The sequence below is a fragment of the Podarcis liolepis genome, assembly GCF_965112155.1.
Source record: "Podarcis liolepis genome assembly, chromosome: 10".
Classification (NCBI taxonomy): Eukaryota; Metazoa; Chordata; class Lepidosauria; order Squamata; family Lacertidae; genus Podarcis; species Podarcis liolepis.
Genome location: NC_139562.1, coordinates 36,756,311 through 36,782,869, shown reverse-complemented (window position 1 = coordinate 36,782,869; position 26,559 = coordinate 36,756,311). Strand labels below are relative to the sequence as shown.

The 26,559-nt window shown below is 42.6% G+C and overlaps 2 long non-coding RNA genes across 2 annotated transcripts in view; one reads left to right on the top strand and one right to left on the bottom strand.

Moving 5' to 3' along the window:
• LOC310687658 overlaps positions 1–26,559 on the bottom strand; it is a 114,697-nt gene that overhangs the window by 34,185 nt on the left and 53,953 nt on the right. Inside the window, exon 3 of the long non-coding RNA XR_014516518.1 lies at positions 11,917–12,085. This is a non-coding gene — a long non-coding RNA (uncharacterized lncRNA). The remainder of the gene's footprint in view (positions 1–11,916; positions 12,086–26,559) is intronic.
• LOC310687415 lies at positions 18,338–21,287 on the top strand. The gene is made up of 3 exons (XR_014516415.1): positions 18,338–18,539; positions 19,751–20,069; positions 20,980–21,287. It is a non-coding gene; the product is annotated as an uncharacterized lncRNA (long non-coding RNA).

Sequence of the window (26,559 nt, the reverse complement as noted above, 5' to 3'; positions counted from 1 at the left end):
AGCCCTTGTGCTTACGATGCCCTCCACATCTGAAGTCTAAGCTGCTTTTGATTGCATCTGCATCTGCAAGGCAAATTGGTTTTAGGTGGGTGGCATGGCAAGTGGGGTTGACATCATATCCCAGCAATCTCGATTTTCTTATTACTGGCTTTTGGGGAGATATTTCAGAGCCTGAAAAAAAGCATCCGTTTCAGGGGAAGGGGGAATTGTTTTTCAACTTTGACGGCTGTGTCCCTAGATTCACACACAGATCCCTGTAGTGCCAGCAGGACTGTTTTGCTCCTTGTATTTTATTTTGTTTTAATTTTTACCTCTTGGTATAGATAGCTGCTGCTCAGAATCTGTTTGGCCCCCTGTTATGGTTATTTTTAAAGTTTGTAGCTCCTGGACTGCAGTGTTCTTTGAGTTGTTATTTACACCTCTCTGACATAACTGCAAAATGTTTCACAGTCTGAATGGTGAGAAATGCAGGGGAGAATTGGGGCCTTTTTCACCTCCAGAAATGCTTAAGAAGCAGACAATGAAAAGGTGACAGTCAGAGTAAAAAAAAGCATACTGGGTTCTCCTGTGAGAGTGACAAAAGTTGCTGAGCACAGTGGGTGGATTTGTGTACAAATTCAGAGGCTGTCTTTTTGTGTGTGTGAAGGTTAGCAGATCTCCTTCCTCACTTTCTTTCCCAGAAGTAACTTTATTTCTCCTATTTGTTCGACTGAAAAGCCAACTCTTCTCATGCCCAGTATAGTTAGGCCTGAGCCAAAACACAACCCCCTAATTTCATGGGCTACAAAGCGGAACCCCACCCCCGGCCTTTCACTGATGGTTAGTTGTGGTAGGGATGCTTGAGCATTTAGTTCAGAAGTTGAAGTGACTTGATTTGCTGGCCTGGGCTAATATGTGGATTGGAACACAGTTACCCTTCTGTTTCTTGAACTCTGGTTTTTGTGTCCTTAGCTCAAAAAAGCCAATATGCCAAAATGTATATTTTAGGTTAAAATACATATTTTGGGGTAAAATATGTAAAGAATAATTGCAAATGTTTATACAGTAGTTGTGGAAGAAAAAACCCTCAATGGATGATGTGGAAAATGAACAGTACAGTATCAGAAAATAGGGTGGGAGAGTCACCCAATTGCCTAGACAACTGACATGGACTGGCTGGATGCAGAGGAGTGGTGTGAGGCACAAGCTGGGGAAACCCCATGGGAAGAAGACTCAGAGCCAAGAGATTGGTGGTGGGACAACGACAAGTGGAGGAGAAGAATGGGAGACGAAGGTGTTGGAAGCTGAAGAGGTAACAGGGTTTAGTGAGCAAGGAAGTGGCTATGGCAGAGAGCAGCCCAGAATCAGAGGCAGAAGGGAGGGGGGCAAGTGGAGGCGGTCTGCTGAAGAAGCCTGGTCTCCCAGAACATGAAGAGAGACTAGACCAGGCACTGGCAAACTCTGCCCTCCAGATGCTTTGGGACTACAACTCCCACCATCCCTAGCTAACAGGACCAGTGCTCAGGGATTATGGGAGCTGTAGTCCCAAAACACCTGGAGGGCCGAGTTTGCCAATGCCTGGAATAGACAAAGGAGCCTGAAATTGCCTGGGAACCACCTGGGGGAGGAGGAGTATGAGAGAGCAGTGGGAAAGTGGGGGCCTTCAGTCCTGGCAACTCTCTCATTGGGGCAAGACCTCAATGGGGAAGAGTTGCTGTGATCACTAGCCCTTCGCTGTTTTGGTTTCTTTGAAAAAACAGTTAACTTCACTGACACTGGGTCTTTTATTGTTGACCTACTCCTGACTCTGGCTCCTGACAACAACTAGGCAACTCTCCATACCATCCTGCTCTGTGTTTCAGCAGCTTGGTGCAAGCAGCTTGATGCAGGAATATATATAGGAAAAATTGCCAGATTGCCTAAGCAATTAGGTGACCCTCCTTTCTGAACCTCCTCTGCAACTAACTTCTGGTCCTGCAAAACCACAGAAGTTAATTAATTGTAGGTTTGGAGGTTTTCAGGGAGGGGGATAAATGCCCACTATCCCCCTAAAATATTTAGGCTCAAACGCCTTCCCAAGGCTTAAGAGAGAAACAAGAATACATACTGTATAGTATGTGTAATACTGTATTTGTGCTTACAAACCATATTTATAAACAGTCTCCCTAAGCTGGATTCCATGCCTCTGTTTCCCATTCCTAAATTAATGTCTTAATTTAAATGTTTGAATGAAGTATGATACATTTCTCTCCCCCTGCTCTATTTGAGCCCTAACAACAGCAAATGACACGACTGTCGTTCGAAGAGTAGGGTTACACCCGTGCCTTGTTACCTCATTTTCATGACAAAGATTGTATCTGACATTTAATATCCAATATCTTTCAGGAAACAAAGTGAAGGGCTCCTCCACCCTGACCTTTTGCATGCACTCTCTCTGTGATTGGTTCATGCATTTCACTCCTCCCTGCATATTAGGGTCTCATCAATCAATCAAATAGTGATTGCAATGTAATATCACAGGGCAGCATGATTTTCAAAGTGTGTCATCAAGGGTTTAGAAAACTAAAATCCCGCCATGCTTCAAGTAGTTGTTCGTTTAAAACATAACACAAATAGGTTGGATTTTCTTGCATGTCGGCCACATCAAAAGATCTGAACAGCAACTGTATGGATTTTTGTGTAACACACTAAAATAATGCACAATATTCATGGTCAGCTAGCAACCTCTCCTAGCTGTAGTTTGCACAAAGGTGGCTCAGAAAGCCATAATGAGGCATTAAAAACACACATACAAACAGATTGCGGAAAATGAGTAGTGACGTTTGATGGCTATAAGTACAACTGGCAACTTCTGGGATAAATTCCTAGGAATGGTTATCCTTTTTTGTAACATTGTAGAATTAAGAAACACATGTCCAAATGAAACTGCAGTAGTCTGAAATTAAAGATGGAACATTTCACTGGAATTCATAATGTTCAGCAGTATGGCAGATTTACACAACCCCAATTCACACCCACCTCACAAATTATAACATTGGAAGATGAACTCTGGATGTGAAAAGGTCACAGAGGAGCTTGTGAAAGAGCTTGTGTATGTTCTTTATGTGAGTGGACCGGAGTTACCTCTGAGTCTGGGATGATTTCAGGGTGTGTTTCTGGGAACAGCTAGATCTCTAGCAAGATTATCTGCAAATAATGCAATAAACCAGAGGTAAAAAAACAAAACAAAACCTCACCACACGTGAGTTACTCTTAGATCTGCCCCACCACACAATAGAATTGGATTTCCCTGCTGCTGCCACTGCTAATGGTGAGCCCCCCCCCCAAAGCTGTTTAAGAATATCTCCTTTCCCCCTGAAAATTCATGGAAAATGTCCCTCCAATTTCTCTGCTCACAAAAACAGGGAGGTGCATTTTGACAGGCCACTTGTGCCCAGCTCCAACTAGATCAGATGAAGCACAGAAGAAAGGATTAAGATATTATTGAACAACATTAGTGGAGTGAGTTCTGAAAGCAACACCCGTGACTAACGTTACTGCCATCACCATCATCATCATCATCATCATCATTTTAGTGGTGCCTTTCTACAGGGCATGACAGGCAGTCATTTAACAGGCAAAGCAGTATGGAAATATGGTAGTAAGAAAAGTTACTTCCTGTTGTTTCGAGGACCCGACCCCCGCAATGTGAAATAAATACACAAGGACACGTGATATAAGGTTAATGGGCAAGAAAAGGCCACAACTTTATTGATTACAGCAGTGAAAAGGTATTGGCTTAGGCATTGGATGTCTAAAACAAAGGGGTTTATTCACCAGTAGGTGGAGCCTGTTGATGCTAATCCAACTATAGGCTCTCCCCTGATGTCACCGAGGGTCGTGCCATGGCCTCCCGCCAAGCAGGCATCGGACAGAGTACACGACCGCCAGATTCCTTTAACAGAATACCCAAAAATTGAAGGCACAGGCGATGGCCACACCCAGCCCTTCGACACACCACAACACATTATTCTAATGCCTAACCTACCCACCAATACCACCAAAAAGTTGTGACGATTGCTACGAGGTAGGCGAAAAAACCAAAAAGCCTAATGCCAAATGGAAAAATTCCTACCAGGCCCCCTAGACAACTAGGGCGACCAACCTAAGGTCCATAGCAAGGCCAAAGAACAAAGACCCTGAGCTAAAAGGGAGTGGAGGGTGGGTGACTCGCGACGAGAGGACGGAGAAGAATGAGGCTGAGGAGAGGCTGGCGCCGCCGCAAAAGGCTGCTGAACACGCCCCCTCGAAGGCACCTGGTTGGATGCCTGCCGAGGGGGCGTGGGCGCCAGCCAGGTGAGAGGAGGAGGCAGGGGGCTAATGCCCCCTGCTAGGGGCGGTGCTCGGGCTCCCGCCCACAACCACTCCCCTCTCTTCCAGGGAGGAGAGTCTTTCCTGTTGTTTCATTGGGTCTGCCATGCAGCATTTTCATACACCTGCTATTACTGTGGTCCCTGCAGTACCACAGGCTGAATGGCTGCAGGGAGACAATACAAACCTAGGGGTGGTGATGAGCCATGGTTGGCAGCTGCAAGAGAGATGGTCCCTATAACAAGCTGGAGATGAGGGGGTGGCAGGTGAATACTTGAGAAAGACTGGTTCCACCTGCGCCGGGGTACCTGCAGGGCATCCTTCCCCAACTTGGGGCCCTCTAGATGTTTTGAACTACCACTCTCACCAGTCCCAGCCAACACAGCCATGCTGGGACTGTCCTGTTGCTGGTGGTTTGTCATTATGGACTATGAATACACTTCAGAATAAGATAATCATAGTTTTGTTTCCGTTATGCTTAATAACCTTTTTGGAGAGAAAACATTCCTGAAGTCCCCCCAGTTGTGAAAACTGCAATCAGGGCCTTAAAATGCTTGTGAGGGGCCAAATATTTGGTTGACATGTGGATGCCACCCTTTGCAACTAATTTGGGAGTATGATTGTTTGTCAGTTCCTCATGGGAATGTGTGTGTGTGTGTGTGTTTGTGTGTGATCACCTGTGGAAGATTTTCAAAACAGGACCTTACCCGGAAATCTGTCTGTTGTTGTCAGCTGCTTAGAGCATCATTTAATACAATAATCATCACTGTTGTGCAATATGATTCTCTGTATTCGCTGCTGAAATGTACAGATTGCAGTTGTAATGATATTTTGTCCATTTTGTTGTAAAATTCTTCTTATTAATCTGGCACTTTTTTGTGGTTGCTAGATGCGACGCAAGCATTCCAGGAGGAGCCAGCCTCTGAGCAACCATGCAATTCACTCTCCTGCCCCATTCTACCCCCAAACTCTGCTTATGTTTTGCTCCTTGTTATCTTGGCATCGGCATGCCAGTGCAATGGTGCAACAATAGCCATGTAAATCCACTATGCCGGCATATCTTTGTGTTCTGCTGACACAAGAGAACTGAGTGGCCCTCCTGTCCTTGTCCAGTGGCTGCAACCCAAAGAAAGTATTGCACTGGCAAAAAGTTATTATGACAGTGAATGCTGCACTATGGGTGAAGGCAGAGCACTGCAATTGTTAAAAAGGTCAACTCGCTGTCCTCTTTCCCCCCACTCTATGGCAACACTATTGATATAATAGATCAATGAACTTTAATGGAAATACAGCTAACATCTACTATGTTCCTTGATGTACTAGCATGACCCAAATAATTATTTGCCATTTTCTGGCAATACTGTTACTATGGTTTCCACCGAATGTAGCACAGGTCTGATGCTCTCTAAACAATGCATGCGCCTTTCCAGGGCAGAAAGGATGTGCTAAAAAGTCATTTTATACTTGGTGAGAAAATAGGAACCACATATTCTTTTTACTGTGGTCTCTTAGGGGTTTGGGGAAAGGAATTATTCAGTGGCAAAAGGGACTAGATGAAATGAAAGCTAAAATCACCAAGAGATGGCTGGCTTCCCAGAATGATAGTAATTATTAAAGTGCCTTTGCACCATCTATTCCAAAGAGCTGAGTTGGCATCACATGTTTTAATAAATAGATCCACAAAAGGGAGGGAGAAGCATGCAATTAATTTGTCATTTCTCTATTATACAATGCATGAAAGAGCTGAAGTGCATAAATGCAAAATCAAATTCAGATGAAGAGCCTAGTGGGGGCAGTTGCACAGGGGGGGCTTCCCCTCCCCCCAAAGCCTCCTTTACAGCCTATATTATAGTGATCCAGCATAATTCCAGGCTCCCATTCCATTCTCGCTTCTGCAAAGCACCTCTCTGTTTCTGTATAAAGGTTTTGTTTCTTTCAAGAGAAGGACATTAAGAATGTAACTCATCTGCACTGAACATCAACAGTAGGAACCTGCTTCCAGATGTTAGACTCCAGCTCCCATCAGCTCCAGCCAGCATGCATTGGGTGGATGTGATTTCATATATTTGTTGTTGTTGTTTAGTCGTTTAGTCGTGTCCGAATCTTCATGACCCCATGGACCAGAGCACGTCAGGCACTCCTGTCTTCCACTGCCTCCCGCAGTTTTGTCAAACTCATACTGGTAGCTTCAAGAACACTGTCCAACCATCTCGTCCTCTGTTGTCCCCTTCTTCTTGTGCCCTCCATCTTTCCCAACATCAGGGTCTCTTCCAGGGAGTCTTCTCTTCTCATGAGGTGGCCAAAGAACTGGAGCCTCAGCTTCATGATCTGTCCTTCCAGTGAGCACTCAGGGCTGATGTCCTTAAGAATGGATAGGTTTGATCTTCTTGCTGTCCATGGGACTCTCAAGAGTCTCCTCCAGCACCATAATTCAAAAGCATCAATTCTTCGGCGATCAGCCTTCTTTATGGTCCAGCTCTCACTTCCATACATCACTACTGGGATATGTTACTACTACTAAATTTCTACAACTCCTTTCCTCCAAGGAGCTCACGGTGGTTTACATGATGGTTCTCCCCTCTCTCTACACTCAAAATAACCCTGTCAGTTTAGGCTGAGAGATGGTGACTGGACCAAGGTCAACCAGTGAGCTTTATGGTTGAGTAGGGATTTAAACTCTGGCCTCGAAGGTCCTCGCCCGACACTCTAAAAACCACACCACAACGGGTCTCTTATATAAACAAATGTCTTTTATCGTGCTGCTGGAAAGTGGTGGGGCTTCTCCCGAGGACTAATGCATGCATGCCGCAAATACATCTTAAGTTTTTGCTCATAATTCCAGCATTTCTAGACTACACTTTCCTATAAAACATCACAAGGTGGGAAAACATTCAAAAGACTATAGTGTGATAATGCAACACTGGTAGGGAGGGAGTATATTGGCAGTCATACTGCTGCTGGCCTCATTAAGAAATTAGGATAGATTTGTCCTCCAGCCCCAGAAAAGGGAGCACACAAACCTCAAAGAAGAACAGCAGCAAAATGTAAAAAGCAAAATGATGGAGACACTTTGGTGTGATGGAAATGCTGCTGTTCACCCAGGCATGCCTTTGCATTAATTTCTCCCTGGTTATTAGTTAAGTATATGAATAAGCCTAAAACTGGCTGTAACCCGCCTGTAACAGCTCCCCTCTTCAGTAATGCAAATATGTGCTGGCAAGCCAGAGAATCCAGATGGCAGACTGAGCACCAGTGTAGCCATGCATGCTATGTTGCTCCCAGTTCCATGCCACAGTGGTCCTGATGCGAGAGGAACACAGTAGCTGTGTGTCTTGGCTTGCTTTGTGAGCCATTTGGGTTGCCTAAACTTCACTGCAGTGACCTGCTCTTGGCTTGTGGCACACTGTGGTTTGGGTTCCACAGCTTGCTTGGATGGGGTGTGCATGTGTTTGTAGCTGGATCACTCTGCACTCTGCAAGGAAGTGGAACTGCACAACCCCTGCTTCTGTCATGCAATGACTGGAGCTGCAGTGTGACACTGGGGGAATCTATGGATGAACCGTTCACATGCTCTTTCCCTGAGGTCTGTTTTTAAACAACAACAACAATAACAACAACCCAGATACATTTCAATAGGTTTCCTCATGCATATACTTGAACAAAACGATTGAAAAAATATGAAAGGCAGAGGAGGAAATTCCCTGCCGAGATTATCCTTTGTCTATCTGTTACTGGCCCAAGCATGTTCTACTTTAGAATGGGCAACATGTACCTACTAGTCCTGGAATGTCTTGCTTATGAAAAACAGGGAGCTTTAACCATCTGATATTTGTGTAGAGTCAAAATCTATCCCTCCTGCCATCACTGAATGGATTAAGGTATGCATTCTTTAAAAGAAAGAAAGAGGAAGGGGGAACTCCAGAATACCTTTAATTTTTAGTCTTCCTTCATTCCAAGAGATTGCTGTCTCCAGCTAATTTCCTGTCTAGCACCAAGAGTGTCTAATTCAGGGGGTACCAAAACCCTGAATTAAGTTCCGAAGTTTAGGAATGACATGCTGCACATATTTTACACAGCTAAAGAGTCACCCAGCATCTTTGTCTGCTGTTGAGATATTCCTTCCTTGCAAAAAAAAAAAAGTATTATTATGAGAGTTACCATCTCTTTTTTAAAAAAATAATAATATTTATTAATTTTCCAACAAATTAAACACAACACTACAAAAAAAACCATACAACAATACAATACAGTACAAAAAACACTACAAAACACTAACACATACAACTAACAAAACAAAACAAAAACCATTTAAAACACAGTCCAATTTCAATATCTTATCTTTCTTTCACTTATTTCCATGACCTCTTCACACCTCCCTTTTTGTATTCCACTTGTATTAATTGTTTCAGCAATTCCTTTCCACCTTCCTCTGTTTTCTATCCTATAATTATCTTAACACATTCTAACCTTATTTTCCCTTTAATACTCTATTAATCTATTTATACTTAATTCCTTATAACATTTCTACTAAAGCCATATAACTTCATTCCAACATTTTTCTAACATTCATTAATTTTACAGTAGTTTTGTAAGTAGTCTTTAAACTTTTTCCAGTCTTCTTCCACCGATTCTTCTCCCTGGTCTCGGATTCTGCCAGTCATTTCCGCCATTTCCATATAGTCCATCAACTTCATCTGCCATTCTTCCCGGGTGGGTAAATCTTGTGTCTTCCAGTACTTCGCCATGAGTATTCTTGCTGCTGTTGTTGCATACATAAAGAAAATTCTATCCTTCTTTGGCACCATTTGGCCGACCATGCCCAGGAGAAAGGCCTCTGGTTTCTTCAAAAAAGTATATTTAAATATCTTTTTCATTTCGTTATAAATCATCTCCCAGAATGTCTTAATCCTTGGGCACGTCCACCAAAGGTGAAAGAATGTACCTTCAGTCTCATTACATTTCCAACATTTATTGTCGGGCAAATGGTAAATTTTTGCAAGCTTGACTGGTGTCATGTACCACCTGTAAATCATTTTCATTAGATTTTCTCTTAAGGCATTACATGCCGTGAATTTCATACCTGTAGTCCATAACTGTTCCCAGTCAGCCATCATTATGTTATGTCCAACATCTTGTGCCCATTTAATCATAGCTGATTTCACCGTTTCATCCTGAGTGTTCATGAGAGTTACCATCTCACTGCCCCTGCCCTCTGACACCTGGCAGCTCCTCTTGCTTGTAGCAACAGCATGACAGACCAACATTCAACAAGTACTGTTTGTCTTCTCATGAGATTTCTGCCTGTTGCACTACTGTTTGTTACAAGCGCAGTATCAACACCAGGGGGAAATGGTGGTGACCGTAGCAGTAGCAGCAGTGGTGCTGCAGAAAGAAAGAAAGAAAGAAAGAAAGAAAGAAAGAAAGAAAGAAAGAAAGAAAGAGGATCTTGGGAGCAGGAATGTGGGGCTGAATCCTTGGCTGTACAAAATGTATATTGTGCTGCAATTTTGCTAATGCAGCTGATAAAAACATGGGAGTCCATTCAGAAGAGAATGGGGCAATTACGCCTATTATCTTCATAAGATGCCCCTGTTTTTCTACCCATAGAAGCCTGGGGTGGGCAATATTTTCTTCCTAGGGCCACCTTCCTTTATGAATAACCTATCGTGGGGCTGTGGGGTAGCTTTTGGTGGGACCAAAGCCAGTAATGGGCAGTACTAGAGCTTTGGCTTTGGGACACTTGGAAGGGTATGCATGCAAAATTTGGTTTTGATAGTACATATTAGCATCTTTCATTATATAATAAATGATGCAATGCTTTTCTAGTCCTTCCAAATATTCTTTCAGTGCAATCCTATGCACGTTTACTCAGAAATAAGCTCATTCTGTTCCTTGGGACTTCTCAGGTAAGTGATTGCAATGTCAGCCACCTATTTACCCATCCCATTCTGCAAAAAAGACTGTAAAGCCCTCCCCAAATATTTGCGAGTCTCCAAAGAAAGGTTATTCCTTATTTGTGTAAAAAATTGTGTCTGTGTATGGATTTGGTGCATATGATGTGTGGCATGATCAAGAGGACCTTCTCAACGGATCAGCAAGAACGTGATGGGACATGCTGGCTCTTTGAAGCCAGTGGACCAAAACCACTTAGGCTTTAAAGAAGAAGAAGAACTTTAATTGTGCCTGAGAGGCTATTAGAAACCTTTCAAGTGCAGGCTTTCAAGTGCTAGGCCAGCAAAGAGTCTGAAAAATTATTATGGGAAATGGGCATCGCTGCAAAAGTATCGCTTTGTCTTCTGCACAATATTGTCAGTGCACCTCAAGAAATGATAAGCATAGATGTGGACATGATATGTCCTCAGAGTCCATTAGATGCACAGGGCTTATTTGTTAACACAAATGGGAATGCATATAAACAAGTTGACTTCTACTAATTCTGTTGTCAGCCAATGCCACAAAGAGACAAAAGCCCACATTGCTTCTACCTCCTACTCCACACAAAAGAGGAACACAGAACATTGAATTTGGGGAGAAGTCACAGAGAAGCTCAAACATCCTCTCCAGATGGGGCATGCTTCTTGCATGTTCAGGGAAGCTTTTAATCTGTGATTATGGAAGCCGCCCAGAGTGTCTGGGGAAACCCAGCCAGATGGGCGGGGTACAAATAATAAATTATTATTATTATTATTATTATTATTATTATTATTATTATTATTATTATTATTGCAGTAAGTCTATCCAGTGGTGTAGCTTGGGTTGCCATCACCCGAGGCTGCACAGAGTTGGGGGTGGGTGGGAGGGAAATGGAGGGGGTATGTATGAAATATAGTCTGTGTCACTCTGGAGATTGCAGCTGGAGAGATGAAGAAGAAGAAGAAGAAGAAGAAGAAGAAGAAGAAGAAGAAGAAGAAGAAGAAGGAGGAGGAGGAGGAGGAGGAGGAGGAGGAGGAGGAGAGTCATTCTTTTGTGTGTGGACGTTAATTCCTGACTGGCATGGAAAAGCCATTTTTAACAGAACCCAGCGATGGAAGCACACAGCTGTATTGAGACAGGACCAGGTGTTGAAATGTTGTGCTCCTAACGATTTCATGCCTGGGGCCACTGCCCCCATACACCCCCACGCTACACCACTGAATCTATCTCAAGTCTGAGAAATGGGGAAGTAGTGGGACCCCTTAAAATCTACCTGCCTCCTAAGCCTAAGTTCAGTCTTAGGTACAAGAGCTCCCACATATTGACCCAAACACAGCAAGGGAGATTGGCCCATGATATCTGGTGGACCTGTTTCCTCACTGCTTGCATTCATTGCCCTTTCCCACAGTTCACTCTTTTGCACAAAGTGCAGCATTAGCGTACGGTAATTGCTGTCAACCTCCCACACCTCTCAGATCTACTGTGAGGAAGAGGCAAAAGGGCAGGAAAGGAAAAACGTGTGTGCACACACACGAGCTCGCAGGCTCAAAGATAAACAAAATACTTTGGAAGAAGTACAAGAACTAAGGAACTACAATAACTGGGTCACTGATTCTGAGCCAGGAAAAACATACACAAGTGGAAATAAGAGCAGTAGAAGAATTTTCATATTACCTCATCCAAAGGTTTAACTTGTCCAGACAGCAAGATGTTCTGTCTTCTGGAAAGTTATTGTGGGAAAGGAAGAAGGCATCTCTGAGGCATTTCCACACAGTCTAATCAGAGCTATTTAGAGATACAATTCATGTGTCCGTACACGTGTAACCAGAGATGTCTTCAAAACCTAATAAGAAGCAGAAGCAGCAAAAACATTAGGAGGACACATTATTAAATTTATCTCTGATAGTTTAAAAACAATCAACACAGTGATTGGGACTAAAAAAACAAGCAAACCCAACTGCACATTTAAATTATCTTTGATGTAAGATGCTTAAACTTAGTTTATAACTATATGTGAATTCCCTGAAATGTAGGAAAACCACTGCAATCCACAGGACTCTCGTGATCATAGACCATTGGGTAAAACCTTTCCACATAAGGCAAAGCAAATTTTTAGCACCTTACCACTATACAGTTTGGGAAAAGGCACCATTATTTAGATAGCATCAATATAATGTGTCCTATCAATGTGAAATCTAGGATTTTGGACCCTCTTGGTATGGCAAACAAGATGTCCAAATGAGGGACAGATCTGCTAGGAAAGTAATAACAGGGGCTCTAAACCCAGAGTAGCCCCAGAAGCAACTTTAGTTCACATTGCTTTAAAAAAAATGGATCTAGTATTGATTAATTTTTAGTTGTATATATTTCAACAATCCCAAAGTTTGAGAGTCAGTAGCATCGGGGGCTTTTTCCAGCTGGAACTCAATTCTAACACCTCTCAGGTGGGTGCCAGAGAACAAGGGAGGAGTTCGTGGGGACTTCCAGCACCCCTTTTTCTAGAAAAATAACACTGGATTGTAATATTGTAAAAGGGCGGTGATCTGTCGTGGCACAGCCCCATTGAAGGAGATAATAGTGGTTACCTAGACCTCATTGCTGCTTGTGAAAGGGCCCACATAGCAGTTCAAGCTTCAGGGCCCCAGAAACGTAGGTCCACAGCTGGTCCAAATGTAAGATTTGAAACGAGTGAATAAAAATTGTGCCTGGAAAAGTCTTTCACTTTAGATAATTTTTGCCCAGTAAATACATACCTTAAAGTTGCCTTTGTGTATTTGCTTTTCGCTAATCCAGGAAAAATTACTTGTGCGGTTTTAATGATAGTGTATTATAAAGTTTCCATTTTACTCAAAGGAGTGTGGGGAAAATATGCAGTAAAGGTCCTTTGTGGCTAGTGAAGGAAGAGCAGAGGAAGAGCTGGCCACTGCAGGGAACATGAGTTTACAGGTCCACAGTGGCCCTGCTCCTACTCCTGCTGCAGAGTCTGGCTTATTGCAATGTTTGAACCTGGGTTTGTGGGTTTGGAGAGCAAAAAACCATGAGCTCAGGTTCAGCTGCCACAGCAAGCCAGACTCTGGCGTGTTTCCCAATAATGCTGCTGCAGTAGGAGGAGGAGGGGGGAGAAAGAAAGAAAGAAAGAAAGAAAGAAAGAAAGAAAGAAAGAAAGAAAGAAAGAAAGAAAGAAAGAAAGAAAGAAAGAAAGAAAGAACTTTTCAGCAAGTTGTCAAGCTTCCTTGCCCCACCACCTATCTGAATATGGAAATGGGGACCTTTGGACAAAGAAAAGCTGTGCAGCATACCACGCTGTTCACAAGCATGTCTGGATCAGGCCCCTTGTGTGTAAAAACAGGGTAAACTTCACATGTAAATTTCACACTGGAAGAGGGGAATCAAAATTCAGGCTTTTGCTTTAAGGAGAATAGGAGGGAGAATAGGATCAGATGAGAAACCACATTTAAAATAAAAATAAAAAATCTACCACAGTAAATATGACCTTCTGCCCCTGACTCACTTGGCTGGTCAACCATCAAGCATTCTGCCTTATTGCCAAAGCCATGTACTGAACCACAGTAGTGTATGTTTCTTTTTTTAAATTTGTGCAATTCCCAGAAAATAAAGTGTGTTGTTATGTTTTGCTACAACAGCAATGTTTCTGGATTGTTCCACCTAATATTTAAAAGTAACAGAGCTTTCATTTTATTTCACCAAGCTAGCCACTTGGGAGTCCAGGAATAGCCAATGTTTATAAAAGAGTCTAGCTCATACAGTTAAAACTATATTTATTTCTTTTAGCTAGAGGATGCAATCCTGAAGTCTCTTTTTCTGAATTAGCTGCATTAATTTGGTCCGAGGAGACCCTGTAGTCTAAGATTGTTGCAGTGGGATGTGAGTCAGAGCCAAAGTGGTGCTTGATGTAGTGGTTAGCATGTTGTCTTCTTCTTTGGCGATCACTTGTAGCCAAGTAAGATTGTCTTCCATAAACACGGTTTTAACAATGAGTCCATAAGTGACTGTGGAGGCCAATTCTGGATCCACACATCCTTCCACAGTTGGGGACATTGGTTTCCGGGCGGGAGTTGATCATGGTGTGGATTTGCCAAGCGTGCCTTCCTCTTAGCATGTTTCTCCCTTGCGTCCTGAGTTCGGGTGTCTTCAAAGCCCACGACACCTTTGGTAAAGGCTGTTCTCCAACTGGAGCGCTCGCAGGCCAGTGTTTCCCAGTTGTCAGTGTTTATACTACATTTTTTAAGATTTGCCTTGAGATAGTCTTTAAACCTCTTTTGTTGACCACCAGCATTATGTCCATTTTTAAGTTTGGACTAGAGCAGTTGCTTTGGAAGACGATCATCAGGCACAACATGACCAGTCCAACAAAGTTGCTGTTGAAGTATCATTGCTTCAACACTGGTGATCTTTGCATCTTCCAGTACACTGATATTAGTTCGCCTGTCTTCCCAAGTGAGTGTAAAAAATTTCAGAGACACCGTTGATGGAATCTTTCGAGGAGTTGGGGATGGCATTTATAAGTGGTCCATGTTTCACAAGCATATAGTAAGGTTGGTAGTACAATAGCTTTGTAAACAAGCATTTTGGTTTCCCTGTGAATGTCCCAGTCATCAAACACTGCACTTCAATCGGCAGAAAGCCCCACTCGCAGAGCTCAGGCGATGCTGGATTTCGGCATCAATGTTGGCCCTTGTGGAAAGATAACTGCCTAGGTAGGAGAAGTGATCGACATTTTCCAACGTTACACCATTGAGTTGGATTTGTGGCGCTGCAGAGGGGTTATTTTGTACTGGTTGGTGCAGCACTTTGGTTTTATGGATGTTGAGTGATAGGCCAAGCTTTTCGTAAGCTTCTGCAAAGATATTTAGGATGGTTTGGAGGTCATCCTCTGAGCGTGCACACACTACGTTGTCATCAGCATACTGAAGCTCTGTGACAGAAGTTAAGGTAACCTTACTCTTTGCTTTCAGCCTGCTCAGATTGAAAAGCTTTCCATCTGTTCGATATATGATTTCTACTCCAGTGGGAAGTTTCCCTTCGACAAAGTGTAGGATCATGGCCTTCACAGCCATTGTAACATACTGTTTGTTATCATCCACCTGTTCTGCCATTGAGGACTTCTTGGATCATTCTTTGTCTAGCTCCTTCCCTCTGACCTTACCACCTTGGGTGACCCTGCTGGGAGTATGAGATTCCCGACGGCTTCACTCACAAGGGTCATAGGAACATGCAAGCCCACTCACCACGAAAAGGTGATGATCCAGCAAGTGGGGGTTAGCATGTAGGACTGGGGAGACCCAGGTTCAAACCTTCATTCAGCCAAGGAGATTACTGGTTGACCGTGAGCCAGTCACTCTTTTTCAGCCTCTATTCAACATCTATTTCACAGGGTCACCGTAAGGATGGAAGGAAAAGCAAAGGTTGCATAAAAATGTAATAAATAATAATTCAGACAAACTCATTTTAAAAAATTCCTATCTTACAGGTTTCAGCAGGAGAGAGTCCCATGCTATGTTGTTACTTTCAGGTGTGGCAGCTGAAAATAAACTAAGAAAGATGCTCATGTTCTATGTAGTAGTAGCAGCAGCTCAAGAATGTACTGTACAAAGGAAAATATTCAATTGTGCACTCAATCTGTGCTACGAAACACAGCCCAGTATTCTGTAGAATGAGCACTCAACAAAGCATTCAGCGAAAATATTTCATTATTTTTTTCAGAATAATGCATCCTTGCTCAAAATGATTCTGCACAAAATATTCCAACATACGTAGTAATGAACTATGGAATGTGAACTGCATCATGAACTGGTGAGGAAATTTTTCAGATTATAACCCTAGAGATGCTTGGCTGATTAGGTCAGATTGCTAATACAATATGCTCTTATTTTGTATTTTTATGTTGTGAATTGCCATGTTTTCGTTGGATGAAGAGTGGTATACAAATTTAATAAATAATAATCAGAGAGAGAGAGAGAGAGAGAGAGAGAGAGAGAGAGACTACCTCCTTGTTCTCTTTGGCTTCCTTTTTGGCGAATCCAAAGCTCACCTGTCTGCTCCCTTCCTACCACCAGCACACCGCCCACATGTCAAACTTTCTCACTGGATCCTGCTTTCCTTGACTCTGTGCCCTGGTTCACACTTTCAGACCTAGCAGGGATTGAATGGAGGTGCCAGTTGCATAACTCAGCACCTCCATGTAGTGCATGTCTTAAAGCTGCATCTCTTATTTGTATGCATAGATGCACATTTTGAAGAGATCGCCACAATTTAAATAGAAATAGAATATGTTTCACCATAGTGGGGTAAGGAGGAATGTTATCAGGTGACCTGTGTGACTGTTCAGATGGCTCTTCAAGCGCTAGCTGTTGATGGGAGAGTTTGAGGCTTCCCCTGTTCTTAGGGTTCACTAACTGGAATTGGGGAGCTCTTCAAATAAAGGACCATTCTCACAGAGGTCACCCTATTCCAGAACCATGCATTTCCATGGTAAAATCACCTGTCCTATCAAATTTCAGCTGATTCCATTTGCAGTCAGAATGTCTATTATCAACAACTGCTGCCTTCAACATATTCTCCAAGTGTTTTCATACACAGATTTGTATGCAAAATTATTCATTCTTGCATATGAATATATGAAGTTCAACTATATTGTCAGAAGCATCTAGCTGGCTACTATCCATTAGGGATTTGTTCAGAGATCTTTCATAGGTTTGCTCAATCTCCTTTCTAACTAGTGACCACAGTGGCTAAATGCGAGCCCTTAAGCATATGAAACACATACTCTACCTTTGCATTATCCGCCGTTAACCTATGGCCTCTTCCCAAAATGGCATTTCTAGCTTTCCTACAGTTGCACTGCATCATTATTTTTAGTCTTAAGACGACACTCATAGTCATTTTCCCTACAGTTGGCACTTGTTTCTCAGTCTTGCAGTAGTGCTAAAACAATAGATTACTTCCTAGCTCAGCACATAGGTGATTTTTCAAAAGCACTATGAAGCACAAGTCATAAACCAGTTGGCAGTTTCAGAAGATTCCTCTGAATGAATAGAACCCCCTTTTTTTGTTTTTAAGAGAAATGAATCATCTACTCTCATGGGGGTTTGCACATTTTATGCTAAATGTTGAGAGAGCTGCCACTACTTTAGCCTTCTTCCTGTGGGTGCCAGTGCCCTGAACAATGAGTAATGAACTTTATTTGAAGGGAAAGGGCTTTATTTGAAGGGGAAATGTAGGCTTCAAAAGTGGACCTTGGAAAAAGCCAAATCACTACTGATGAGAACAACTGGCATAAAAAAAGATCAGCTGTAACCCTGGAAACAGGAATACTGAAGTGCCAACCTCAGCAACAAGCACACAGCTCATACCTGGTATTTTATATTGTGCCTTTGTTGTGTCACTGAAAACATGCTAATACGTTTTTTTCTCAGAACACATAAACAAGATGTTGCCTGGGGATAGATTTAAAAAAACACACAAGTGTGCTGATGTGTCTGTCTATCAGCTGGCACAACAGTGGGTGCATCTGAGCAGCACCTGACAGTTGTGCAACGCTGGCCTGCGCTTCAAGTACATCAGTGCAGGCTGAATTGTAACATGTCTAAATACAATGCCTGGCAAGCCTAAACCAATATCAACATGCATCTGAGAAAACTTCTGGGAAACAGAAGAAAGGAGCTTTTGCTCATTAAAGCCCTCTTCAGAAAAAGCACTCAGGTGCTCAGCAGAAGGATGAGCTTGGCTGTGCTGGCTAGCCATGCTCTCAATACTGGGTGCCATTCACTGGTCATAACATTTCTTCTCTGCCCAAGGATGATGTGTTCAATTCCATGCATGAAAGAGGCCTCTATGCATGTACAGCTGTATGCATGTGGGGCTTTCTGTGCAGTTGGGAACCTCAATCTCACAGGGATGTGGGCTAAGGGGTACACTGATATCAGGTTCCAGACATAGAACATCCCCAGAGGACCACACTTGTACATTCACTTGGAGAGGGCTCAACTTGCACAATGATGTGTTCATTCTGGGAACCTTTGCTCATGACTGCAGCAGTATGTCCCCACAGCAGCTTCTTTCCACATCACTGCCACCATAAAAACAATTCCCTCCACATAGAATTCCATTCTCTGAAGGAGTAGGTGCAATGTTTGAAGTTGCAGCTAGATCCCTCACTGTCACCAAATGTCCAGGTGAACTCAGCAGTTTGGAGTGTTCATTACTCAATTTGGTTGGTGTGCCAACTGTGGCTGTTCCTAGAAAGGAATAGCCTTGTCATGGTGTTCCATACATTGGTAACCTCACTACTCTGATGTGCTACCCTTAGGCCTGGTTTGGAAGATGTGCAAGCTGGAGTAGGTGGGTCATTCAGTTTTACACATATTATCCCAGTGTTGAAAGATCTGGACTGACTACACATTAGCCACTAGGAGAAGTCCAAAGTTTTGTTGCTGATATTTAAAGTCACAAACTTAAATATCTTATGGACTGCTTCTCACTGGTAAATGAGAACCTGCTGTTTAAGATCTTCTAAGGAGACTCTATTGGCCACTCTATGACCAGCAGATTGTTGCTTAATCACAACGTAGAAGTGGGTCTTTTTGGCCGTTACATTCACTGTACTCTGGAATTCTGTCTCTTGGGTAACTCATGAGATGGATACAGTAATGACATTTAAAAGCATCTTAAAACATCTAGAACCACCACATTGGCTACTCCGATCCAGCCTAACCCTCTCACAAATATCTTGTTTTTTTATCTGGAGGATTTATTTATTTGTATGAAAAGACATTAGGTCACAAAAGCTGTCCTCTGTCACCCGAAGTGCTACAGAACAGGTCCAGGTTTACTACCTCAGAACTAGGCTGTGGAAGGGGTTTGCAAATATGAAACAACAACCAATGAAATGATCTAAGACCCGAAATGGTTGACATATTGACCATGATTTAGGCCCTGGATTGTTTTAATTGTCTTTTAAGCAACCACAGATGAGGATCTGGATTAGGACCATGGTGTGTAGGGAAGGGGCCTGATTCTACCCCCACACATCATCTGAAGCATCAGCACCATCCCACACTCAGAAGCAATGGACGAGTCAGAGAAAAATAGATTGGGGTGTTCTGGGGAGGAAAACAGCATGGGGGGGGGAAGTAACACCCCCTCCTCACGTGCTGGATCAGAGATCTCTGGGGCTTCTATTTTGTGTAAATTATCACCAGATAACCATTTTAACACACTTGGGTCTCAGCAGTATTTCATTTACAATCCAAATAGGACAGGCAAGGCAAGATTTGTAAAGGAGGTGAGATTATTATTATTTATTGAATTTAGATACTGCTCTATACCCGGAGGTCTCAGGGCAGTTCCCAGAAAAAGATAAGTCTTTTTCTCAATGCACTTTAGAAAATTACAAATTATGTGCACTGTCTTCTGTATATAGTCATTCTTTCGGGGGGGTTTACTACAAGCATTTAAACATTTATGACTGGATCTGTCTCCTCTTCAGGAGCAGAAAATGGAAAAGAGTCACAATGGCAGACAGAGAGAAAACTGATGGAAAGTACAGCATTAAGTCATCACCAGCATGAAAATGCTTACAGCAAAGAGCCCAAGGGAGATGGAGAAAGAGACACAAAATGCTACCTACAGCCTATGAAGCACATTAATAACAGTGAAGAAGCTGCCTCATAGCATCAACAAAGTAGCTCAAGGTTTCGCAGATCTAACCTGACACCATTCCAGCGATATCAGCACATGACTTCAAACACTGCACCAGGAGACAAGGAGCTTAATGACTACTCTCTGGTTTAGCACACTGAATATTGGTAATATTTTTGAAACTCATAAAGTATCATCTGTCACCTTCAGGCAAAAAGAAAAAAAGCACATTGCTGTACTAAGTAAAATGATCTTAGAGAAATATGTCAGGCCAGAACTTGACAGCTGTGCCTTAAAATAAACAAACATACATTGAGAGATTTTTCTTCAGGTCCACTTTTTCTGCGATGGGGAAGAGAACAAGAAGTGTGAAAATTCAAACACACACCTGATTCAAAGACACTTTCAAAGTCTATTCATTTACTGGTATGAGGTGTTGGATAGCTCTGATAGGTGTTCATCCTTTAAGCAAAGCTGGAGTTTTAATTTATTTTTTAATGTAGGGCTACAAGGATAGCATAGCCCATGGATCACAACACAGTTCCTACCCATTCACTGCTCCTCTTCTTCCTACCCCTGCAATGAAACAATTGGAAATAGAAGTCTTCCTGGTGTCTGCATCAGACCAAGGAAGAGAAGGGAAGGTGTTTCCAAGGCACCTTCTTCTATAAGTTAAGAATCAATCTTCTCATCCATTCATCTCACCTGAAGTTCAGCCTCAGGTGCTGTCACTATTAGCAGGAAGCCTTCCGTTCTCTATACTGTGACCACTCTGTTACACAGAAGCAGAGGAAGCTTATATACCACATCAGACAATTTGTCCATCTAGCTCAATAATATCTACTGTGACTCATACCAGCTTTCCAGGTACTCGGGCAGAGATGTTTTACATCACCTGCAACTGTCCTCTGAAATAAAACTTTAAAAGGTGTTCCATATTAAAGTTATAAGTTTAATGTACATAAAATGCTGTGCTTTAATGCATTGTATTGAAAATGCTGAAAAGGCAGTTTACCAGAGGCAAAAAGTTGCACTTTGTCAAAAGCATCAATGAAAGCTGCTATTTTGCTATTTCAGTGCACTAAACTACCTGATGACTCATCACCGGAAACAGGAAGTCCTGAGCTCAAACAGCAGGAAGCTGAAACCTGAGAAGCCAGCCTGTGCTTTATTGGAGATGGCTAGTACTGGCAGCAGCAGCTGTTGAAGAGAAGTTCTGCAATGATTAACAAACTTAGCATCTCCCTCTGGGGCCAGTTGGTGGAAAGTTTATTGAACAGCATAAAGGATTGAACCCCATTTCTTGTTTGCAATGTCCTACTTGGCCATTTTATAACACTTATCTTATTGTAACTAGTATCTAAGACTGTTTGGCAGTAAAGCTTTGGAACTCATTTTTGTGGTGGAGAGAATTCATTTTGACACAAGGTCCAGATGAGGGATTCTGATCTGGTCCCTGTGTGCATCGCTGGAGTGTGTATCAGCGTGTCCCACCTTGTTATTCCCCGCCCCCATTCTGCCCATTTCATAATGTGTTGAGTGACACTTTTGGGTCACTTCTGGGTTCAACTCCATGCGTGTGTGTGCAATCATTCATCTTTTGGGTGCTTGTTAATCGGTCATTGCCTGTAATAAAAATACTGTAGATTGAAATGTCCATACAACACAATACCCAGGGCATGTAACCCTATCATGAGGCAAAGTGAGGCAGCTACCTCAGGGAGGTGGAAAAGGAGCAGCAGTGGTCTGAGGTGTTGAAGCACATATAGCTAATTAACTGCATATAGGCAGGATTTAATATTATGAGGCAATGTGAATATATATTTTCCAGGAATAAGGAATGCATGAAATAATATTTAAACAGTATGAATAGAGTGAGTTATCAGCACCTTAGTTTGAAGGGACAGAGGGGAAGGGGAGAAACCTGGCACCATTGGTGGAAAGATTTTAAGGTTTTAATTATTGTAACATCTGCAAGTACGCCCAGGCTGCTTGCCTACACTCCTGTGAGGCAATTTTTTCTGGTTTCTGCTTCTATGAACTACAAATTTGGCTTCCACCACCAGTTAAAGTGCTTGACGATATCAGAGTGACACAACAGAACTGGAGTGTGCCACTGAATCTGACTCACGGACCACTTCGTTCCCATAATCCAGTCTGTCGGCTGCCTAAAGGCAGTGCAAAGAGATCCAGGGACATCTTCAGATACCGGCAGTTTCTGTACATGTTTAATGCAAACACTGAGTCCCTACACTGGCTTTTTGGAGCAGACTTCTCTGAACTCCCATTTCAAAAGAGCCTGGAAACCTGCTCCTTCCAAAAGGTGAAGTTTGGAATAATGGAGGTAGAGGGAAGTCACACTGAAGCCAGTATATCAGAGGGTCTCTATAATGAGGCAAGCAAGTCAAAAGCAGGTCCATTCAACCTGTTCAGAAGAGCAAGGTTAAAAATAGTTGACTTTCTGCTATGATATATGTCACTGGTTTTTTATTGGAGATTCATGAAATTAAAAATGTGAGATCCAATGCTCACTGCATTATCCATTTCATGAATTGCATTTGTCTAAATAATTTATATGCTCTCTCCACCATCATGATAACAGTGAGTTTGGATATCCTTCATTATGCTTATCCTCCAGACACCCACTGTGAGGTAGAGTAGACTTATCCCCCTTTCTACAGATGGGGTATTAAGGCATAGGGAGATTAACGGATGGGATTTTCATAAGTCTTTACTTTGCCCATTTATCCAGCTGAGAGCATTCTGTGGTGCTGGATAAACCAATGGGCTAGTGGTAAACTAAGGCCTTTGCTCTCATGTGATTCTTTGAAAACAAACAATTTTACCACTGTTCCAGTTACAGATAGGTAGCCGTGTTGGTCTGCCATAGTCAAAATAAAAAAATTCCTTCCAGTAGCACCTTAAAGACCAACTAAGTTAGTTCTTGGTATGAGCTTTCGTGTGCATGCACACTTGGTATCTGAAGAAGTGTGCATGCACACGAAAGCTCATACCAAGAACTAACTTAGTTGGTCTTTAAGGTGCTACTGGAAGGAATTTTTTTAATTTTACCACGGTCATTTCAGTTATCATCTGAAGCTACCAAGTCATGTTTGCTTGCCCATGATAGTCACTTTCATTGTGTGTTATCAAGTACTTCATCGATGGTGAGAAGTGGGGAAAGCTTGCTGTGATGAGCTTAAATTAGGGATGATTGAGACTTTTGTCTAATTTCCAGATAAAGTGAATCAGCCTGATACATTACATACTTCCTGAGCGAATACAGTTTTCAGTTTTCTTGCATTACTCCAAAGTTTGGAGTACAATTCTTGTCTCAGGGAAAGGGTGCCAAAATGTGCACTTAGTTTGCATTCCTGTGCACATTTAGTTGCGACTTACATCTCAGTAGACAAGTGAACTTAAAACACACACCTATAAGACAATGGCTGCCAATAACTGTCAGAACTGACATTGATCTTACTGCACCTGAGGTGAACCACAAAATGGCATCTCCCTCCTCACCATGACAGGAGTCCTACTTTAGAGTTGAAGTTTTTAAATTCACCCCTGAATGATCTCCAGCCATTTAAGAAAAAACCACTTTGAGCTTCCTATGCATTGTACTCATATTGATTCCATGGAAATGTAGTATTTCCTCGTCAAGTCGCTCAGGAGAGCAAAACCTTGGTTTTTGTCCTCAGTGCATCAGTGGTAGAATCATAGAATCATAGAGTTGGAAGAGACCACAAGGGCCATCAAGTCCAACCCCCTGCCAAGCAGGAAACACCATCAGAGCACTCCTGACATATGGTTGTCAAGCCTCTGCTTAAAGACCTCCAAAGAAGGAGACTCCACCACACTCCTTGGCAGCAAATTCCACTGTCAAACAGTTCTTACTGTCCGGAAGTTCTTCCTAATGTTTAGGTGGAATCTTCTTTCTTGTAGTTTGGATCCATTGCTCCGTGTCCACTTCTCTCGTTGGTGCCCATTGCGGCTGGAAGGGCAGAAGGCAGGGAGACCAAAATTGGGTGGAGCCAGAGCCAATGGCAGGCAGAAACAGAGCCAACAAACTTTAGTTTTGTCTTCATCCTTCTCTCTGCTGTGTTCTGCAAGGACAACACAGAGTAAAGAGGACAGTGATGATGGCCAGACCCACTGCTTGGACTGGTTGTATGCAGGGCTTTTTTCAGCTGGAACCCAGTTCTGGTACCTCTCAGATGAGTGTCATTGCCGGTATAAGAGAACAAGGGAGGTGTTCATGGTGAGTTCTGGCACCTCTTTTTAAAATTATTTTTAAAAGAAAAATAGCACTGCTTCCACAGTGCACCTGCCTCCACTACCATCCCCTAGTGCTTAAAGATAAAGACATCAATCTACCACCTGATGATCCTGCAGCTGTGGCCAGTTGTTCTGGGGGCCTATTCAATGGTGTGTTATACCATTTGTACTATAGCCATTTTCAAAGTCTTCAGTAGATTTAATAGATTTTTTAAAAGAAAACAACTGAGTTCTCTGTTGCAGCTTGCTGTTACTGGTGGGTCCCACATCTGAAAAGGTTGCATTCTATTCAAGGTGGGGAAAGAATGACATTTTTCCATTGACAAAATACTGTGGCTTCAGTATGGGGGAAATGTGATTTCTTAGCAACATAAATGGTTCTGTGAGTAAATACATCTGGCTGCCTTGCAATGAATGAATTAACAACTGCAGTTTTAGTGTGTGGAAAAATCATAGTTTAGAAAGGCCATGATAACTGAGAAACAATGGGACATTTGCATATATTTCAAGGAAGTGATATTTTCTCATGCCACCCATACAAGCTGATGACTTACTGGAAGTCTGCAAAACAGGCGCCCAACAATTTGCATGATTTTAGCAAGCTCCATATAATGAGACAAATTCGTTGGAAAGCAATACAGAATGCATTGTTAGTGAAAAGGAATATTGAAGGAGTCTTCTCCATTGTGAGTTTTCAGAAGGATGACACATGTTAGAAGAAGATAACAGCAAGAAATGCACCAAAAGATCAGGGATTTCTAGGAGTGAATCTACTGGAATGCATATATGTTAATTGGTGCAGTATTAGAAAGATCAAATAACCCTACAGCTGAGATCAGTGTTTATATTCTCATACCCGTCCTTATTTTTAAAAAGAAATAAATCTGTGATTGAATGCCAAAAAGCCCTTCTGAAGCAGTGGCTCCCTTGATTAAGATTTCCCATCTTGGCAAGTCCTAAATCAAGAGACATCAAAGTACTTTCAAAATAAAGAACAGCTGAAGAAAAATGTATGAGATGACAGAAGGCATAAACAATAATACCATGCATATGTTTAAGTCATCTGAAAGTGATTGCAGTGATGTGTAAAATATTCGGAAATAAACATTTAAATGGCAGCTTAATTCCCCCAGGGAGAAAAGTCTGCTTAAACCTTAAATAAATCCTGTTTAGACTAAACCACATCCGTTCTCCCCTTTTCCTTTAAGAGCACTCTCAGCTTCTCTGATTGGCTCTGTATAAAGAAAGATCTTCTGTGCTGCTGCAGATTTTCATTCAAACAAATGTGGAATCAAATGCATTAAAAGATGTAGGAAGCCCACACAGATCTTCTTCGCCACTTGGTCCTGAAAGTAAGGCATATGCAGTTGCATTATGCCCTTGGTAGATTACACTCTGCAAATTGCTAATGGACGTCAGACAGAAATAATTGTTTATAGGAAAGGAATATGGTTGGGGAGTGCATTTCATATATGTACCTTATAGGGTACATAAAGGTAAAGGGACCCCTGACCGTTAGGTAGTTAGGTCCAGTCGCTAATGACTCTGGGGTTGCGGCGCTCATCTCGCTTTACTGGCCTAGGGATCCGGAGTACAGCTTCTGGGTCATGTGGCCAGCATGACTAAACCGCTTGTGGCGAACCAGAGCAGTGCACAGAAATACCGTTTACCTTCCTGCCAGAGCAGTACCTATTTATCTACTTGCACTTGATGTGTTTTTGAACTGCTAGGTGGGCAGGAGCTGGGTCCGAGCAACGGGAGCTCACCCCATCGTGGGGATTTGAACTGCCAACCTTCTGATCAGCAAGCCCTAGGCTCTGTGGTTTAGACCACAGCACCACCCGCGTCCCTATGGGGTACATACATTGTCTATAAAAGCTCATGCTGCCACAAACCCAGCCAATTCCTAAGCCCTGGCTCATATTTTTACCAGGCAATAAAAGCTTTGTGTGGTAGAGGTATAGCAAGGTACCCTTCCCCTCTGCTATGCAAGACTCAAAGTAATATTTAAAATAGGTCAAGGAAAGCAATGTGGTGCCATCCTGATGCTGTCGGACTCCAACTCCCATCAACCCCAGCCAACATGGTCAATGGTCAGGAATGATGAGAGCTACAATCCAACAACATCTAGAGGGTGATTTGTTGGCCACCCCTGTTGGCCACCTCTTTTATTTTATTTTCTTTGGTAATCACTCTTGGCCAAGTAAGATTGTCTTCCATCAATATGGTTGCAATGGTGTGTCTGTAGGTGACTGTGGAGGCCAATTCTGGAGCCACACATGCTTCCACAGTGGGGACATACCGGTAGGTTTCCAGGTGAGAGTTGATCACAGCGAGGATTTGCAAAATGTGCCTTCCTCTTAGCTCACTTTTCCCTTT